Consider the following 6,409-nt stretch of genomic DNA (forward strand, 5'->3'; position numbering starts at 1 on the left):
CCCTCCAAATGCATTTCACCCCTAACGCCACTAAACCTTGTCCCTAGTATTTTAGGCTGCCCGAGTCCAATACATAACTTCTGGAAGAAGTTAGAGAAGATCATGATTATTGAAACCTTAAAACCTGGGGTACTCCCTTCCATCCAGTCTTTGCTCCCAGACATAACTGACAGTTCAATAAACTTCTTACAGGCGTCACAATTCAACGACTTGGTGAGACAGTTCTCTGTTAAATTTCCGAAGATATCTGAGCCATCATGGTTGGAAACCCTTTTATTACTCCCCTCTCTGCCTAGACACCTTCTTGTCACGGTCACAGGGTATGTGGACCCACTAGACCGCTCCGCCGTAGCGGAGAGGCAGCTGACCAAGTCACAGTCTATATGAAAGTCAGTAGTAACGCTTGGGTACCTGAACTAGTCCAGACGGTGGCTGTGGCTTCAGCACGGATGGAGGCCGGTGCAGAAGGTAGCAACAGACGTGGTGGGCAGTATCCGATGTGGCAGAAGACACTGGACGTGTCAGAAGACACTGGACGTGGCAAACGGCAGCAGGTGCAGTAGGCACGACTCCAACACTGGTATGCACGGGAACAAGAACGGTATGGGACACAGGAACAGGAAACAGGGCACAGGTAACAACTGGTACGGGAAACACTAAGGCACCATTTGCAAGACAGATGGGATAAACTAACAACGCTCAGGCAAGGATCAGAAGGCCTGGGGCCTTCTTATAGACCAGGAAATCATGGCAGTTGATGATGATGAGCACCCTACGAGACACAGCAGAACGGAGAGGAAGTGAGCGCTGGCATCTCCTAGGAAGAAGATGGGGACCAGCGCTCACGGATCCATGGCTGCGGGCGTCGGGAGGTGAGTCAACCCGACGGCCCGCGGCCATGGACGCTACACTTCTATCGAAAATTTATGCGGGACTTTTGTTAGACAGGAATCCGAATAAACCTAGTTACCTCTTAGGCTGGGAACAGGAGTTGGGGATCACTTTCTCAAAAGTCACAGTCGCCACGATATTAATACACTCTCACTGATTTTCCAGATGTGTTAGAATAGAAGAAAACTCTTTTAAAACCTTTACTAGATGGTACAGAACTCCTTTTTTTGCACAGAATTAATCTCACCAAGTCAGATACCTGTTGGCGTTGTGAATCACAGATCGTTGTGGATTACCAAAACTAATATTTCACTGGACGCCCCTCTGATACTTCTCTGGGTTCCTTCTGGAGATTTCCGACCTGGCCGCCATTATCTCTCCACTAATTTACTCACAGCAGCTAAACTGCTTGTACCCCTGCATTGGAGATCAATAGAACCTCCCTCCACACAAGAGTGGTTAACGAGAGTAGACTCAATATGCAGAATGGAGGAACTGTTGAGTTGGGAACTTAGACGTCACAATCGTTTTTGTAGAAGTGTGGAAACCTTGGTTGGATTTTAGAAGTCCCGGGTAGAAATAACATGCCAACTTACTTGGCATTCTTGATCTTAGGGTAAATTTTTCTCCCTCTGTCTCTTGCTTTGTAGACAACGTGGACACCTCAGTTTGTATATAGTTCATGTTATTTTCTAGTCTAAATACGCTTCGAATCAATTGTACCTGTTTTTTCCTGATTTAAATGAGGCCTAACGGCCCAATCTTTCATTTTTTGCTGTGCATACAAAACCACATATGCTGTAATATGTTTGTTGTATTGTATAATTCCTTCAATAAAAAGAGATTTGCAACAAAAAAAAAAAACACCCTACATGCGGCCCTAATCTTTTGCCTGGACATTCGACCAGGCTCAGAAGTGAAGTAGTACTTTGCAAGGTTGAGGCCTAATTTGGCGACTTACACAGTATTGGTTCAAAATTGCAGGTCTCTGATGTGAAATAATAAAAGAAACCCCTGAGAAGTGACCCCATTTTGGAAACTACACCCCTCAAGGCATTTATTAAGTGGTGTTGTGAGCATTTTCACCCCACAGGTCTTTTCCATAAATGATTGTGCTGCAGATGGTGCAAAGTAAAAATTTAATATTTTCCCTAGATATGCCATTTCAGTGGCAAATATGTTGTGCCCAGCTTGTGCCACTGAAGACACACACCCCAAAAATTGTTAAAAGGGTTCTCCCGGGTATGGTGATGCCATATATATGGAAGTAAACTGCTGTTTGGGCACACTGTAGAGCTCAGAAGGGAGGGAGCAGCATTTGGCTTTTGGAGCGTGGATTTTGCTTGGTAGTAGTTTTGTTTGGAGTTTTACTGGTATTTCAGTTTATAATGTGGGGATACGTGTAAGCTGAGTCGCACTTATAAATGTCCTTACTTATCCCCCTGTTGGTACACACTCTGCACCTTTGTAGTTTGGGGAATTTTACTGGGAAAGTGTTGTGCTGGTATAATACGGGCACCCTCGCTTCCAGCAGATATGTTTGGGCCCTACCCTTCCTGGTTCCCTAATTTTAGGGCCTTAATAAATCGCCTCTTGAAACAGAAGAAATGTTCCCCTCGGGCCTGCACAACTGCATATTTTTTATTTCCTGACTTATTGGAGCCTTAACTAATTTTATTTTTTCATAGACGTAGTGATATGAGGGCTGTTTTTTTGCAGGACGAGCTGTAGCGATTATTGGTACGATTTTGGGGTACATGCGACTTTTTGATCACTTTTTATCCTATTTTTTGAGAGGCAAGGTGACCAAAAAACAGCAATGCTGGCATAGTTATTTAGTTTTTTTTTTATAAAGCGTTCACCATGCATTATAAATTACATGTTAACTTTATTCTGTGGGTCCGTACGATTCCGGCGATACCAAATTTATAGCAGTTTTTTCATGTTTTACAACTTTTTCAACAATAAAATTACTTTTGTAAAACAAATGTATTTTTTCTGTCGCCATGTTGTGAGAACGATAACTTCTACATTTGTTTGTCGACGGAGCTGTATGAGGGCTTGTATTTTGCAAGACGAGCTATCATTTTTATAGGTACCATTTTTGGATTCCAGCGACTTTTTGATCACTTTTTATTTCAATTTTTGTAGGGCGAAGTGACTAAAAAAGCTAAATTCTGGCATTGTTTTTCACATTTTTTTTTATGCCATTTACCGCGTGGAATAAATAACAATATTTTTATAGTTCAGGCCTTTATGGTTGTGGCGATAACAAATATGTATGGTTTATTTTTTTTTTCAATAATAAAGGACTTGATAATGCAAAAAGGGCAATAGTGTTTTATTTTATTACTTGAAACTTTTATAACATTTTTTCCAACTTTTTTCACACCTTTTTTACACTTTTTTTTTTACTCTTTTATTTAGTCCCACTAGGGGACTTGAAGGTCAAACTATCAGATATTTTTTCTGATACATAGCACTACCTATGTAGTGCAATGTATTAGATCTGTCAGTTATTCACTGACAGCAACCGGATAAGGCTTCGCCTCCGGGCGGGGCGTAATTGCCTTCCGTAATGGCAGAGCAGGAAGCCACTGTTAAGCCTCCTGTTGCCATAGCAGCAGTCAGCAGCCCAGTGATTGCAGGGCGGAGCTGGTGATCTGCTGCCAACCACTAAGATGCAGCGATCGCTTTCAATCGCTGCATCTAAGGGGTTAATGGCAGGGATCGGAGATAGCTTCTGGTTCCTGCCATTACAGGTGGATGTCAGCTGTAACATACAGCTGCCATCCACCGCTGATGACACCGGCTCATATGCTGAGTCGGCGCCATCTTGCTAACGGCTATGGAAGCCTTTTAGGCCCTGCCTCTATTAGGCCTCCAGTTGCTGTTGCAGCCACCGACACCCCGGCAATTTCATTGCCGGGGCGCCGATGAGCTGCAAACACCTTAAATGCAGCTTTTGACCGCTGCATTTAATTGGTTAATGTCGGGGATCGAAGCTAACTTCTGTCCCCGCCATTACAGCAGGATGTCAGCTGTAAGATACAGCTGACATCCGGGGATGATGGCACCGACTGAGCCGGTGCCATCCATTTGTCGTAAATATACGACAATTTGCGGGAGGCATTGGCTTTCCATGACGCATACTTACGACAAATGTCGGGAAGGGGTTAAGTATGTCTCACACCGTGACAAATGTGTCAGTCTTATCTCTTCACTGTACAATTGTTTTCTATTACTAGATCATTGATAACATCTGCTGCACGAGCCACTTACAATCGATGGAGGTAAAGGCCCTTTTATACGGGTAAAGGATCGGTCAAACGAGCGTTCATATGAACGCTCCTTCCCAAAGAATGTGCAATGATCAGCCAATGAACCAGCAAATACTCGTACACCGGCTGATCATATTGTTTATGCAGCACAAAATATTATCGCTGTCGGCAGTACATCTCCTTGTGTAAATAGGGAGATGTGCTGCCGACATTATGGAAATATATGGGGATGAGCGATCGTAGCTTCGTTTTAGCGGTTGGTGGGGATCTCAGTGCTCGGGTCCCCCACCAATCAAAACTTATGACATGTCACTTTCACATGTCAGAAGTTTGTTGAATGTTTAGTTACCCTTTAACCTTAAGGACACGGCCAATTTGAGTTTTTTAACTTTCGATTTTTCCTCCCCGCATTCCAAAAGCCATAACTTTTTTATTTCTTTGTCGACATAGCCATATGAGGGCTTGTTTTTTGCGGACAAGTTGTAGTTTGTCATGGCACCATTTATTGTATCGCATAATTTACTGAGTGGCTGCAAAAAAATAATTTGTGGCGTAAAATGGGCAAAAAACAGCGATTACACCATATTTTGGGGGGGTTTCGTTTTTACGGAGTCCATCAGGCGGTAAAAACTACATATACACCTTATTCTACAGGTTGATACGATTACGGCAATACCAAATTTATATGTTTTGTTTTATGTTTTACCACTTTTAAAAAAATAAAACTATTTGCTAAATAAAAAAATGTCTTGTGTCACCATATTCTGAGAGCCATAACTTTTAAATTTTTCTATCAATTTATCAATGTGAGGGATTAAGGGTATGTGCACACACACTAATTACGTCCGTAATTGACGGACGTATTTCGGCCGCAAGTACCGGACCGAACACAGTGCAGGGAGCCGGGCTCCTAGCATCATACTTATGTACGACGCTAGGAGTCCCTGCCTCGCTGCAGGACAACTGTCCCGTACTGAAAACATGACTAGTACGGGACAGTAGTTCCACGGAGAGACAGGGACTCCTAGCATCGTACATAAGTATGATGCTAGGAGACTGGCTCCCTGCACTGTGTTCGGTCCGGGACTCTCGGCCGAAATACGTCCGTCAATTACGGACGTAATTAGTGTGTGTGCACATACCCTTAATCCCTCACATTGATAAATTGATAGAAAAATTTAAAAGTTATGGCTCTCAGAATATGGTGACACAAGACATTTTTTTATTTAGCAATTTGCATGTTTTATATATATTTTTTTTTTACGGCGTTCACTGAGCAGGTTAAACAATGCTATATTGTGGTAGTTCAAACTTTTACGGACGTAGAGATAACAGTTATCTTTTATTTTTTTTTAACATTGCTTTAGGGGAAAAATCGGAAAATAATTTTTTTTTGGAACATAAAAAAAAACTTTTACTTTTTTTTACTTTTTTTTATTAGTCCCCCTAGGGGATGGCTTGCATTATATACTGCAATACTTATGTATTGCAGTATATTGTGATTCTGACAATACAGGGCTTCAATGGAGTACAAAGATGGCAGACCTGGGGGCCATTATTAGTCCCCCAGGCTGCCATGATAACCATTGTCACCAGCCGATCGCATCGCGGGGGGGCATGATGGCGTGTTGGAGGGGGCGCCCTCCTACATCTAAAAATGTAAATGCTGCAGTCGCGATTGACCGTGGCATTTAAGGTGTTAAACGGGAGGAATCAAAGTGATCTTTGACATCACCCGCTGAGTATGGAACGAGCTCAGCCCGTGAGCCCGCTCCATACTTCCCCTTAACGGCGGTCACGTACTAGTACGTGACATGTCGTTAAGGGGTTATGGGCAGTGTTTACATGAACATCAATGGTAACATCTATAATAACATCCGGAATAACAACATTAATATTGTCTATTATAATATCATCTTTAATACAATCTATAATCACATCATCTATAACACCATCTATAATAACATTTATAATAGAATTTGATAGCATTTTATATTCTCAAGAAGACTCCCCTATAGATCAAACCTACGTTTAGAGAACAGGAGAAAGATTCGGGAAGTTCCATAGTAATAAATGCAACATTTTCATGGTTGGGGTAAGACTCTTCCATGTGTGGGGGTCACAGTCTGGTCTCTTTTGTGTATTTATATACTTGTCTTTTCTTTGTGTGTTATTTTTTTTTTTTAAATGGCCTTTATAATTTCCACATTGTTCTATGTTTTTTACTTATTTTTATT

This window comes from Rhinoderma darwinii, chromosome 3 (genome assembly GCF_050947455.1).
Source record: "Rhinoderma darwinii isolate aRhiDar2 chromosome 3, aRhiDar2.hap1, whole genome shotgun sequence".
In the NCBI taxonomy this organism is placed as follows: domain Eukaryota; kingdom Metazoa; phylum Chordata; class Amphibia; order Anura; family Rhinodermatidae; genus Rhinoderma; species Rhinoderma darwinii.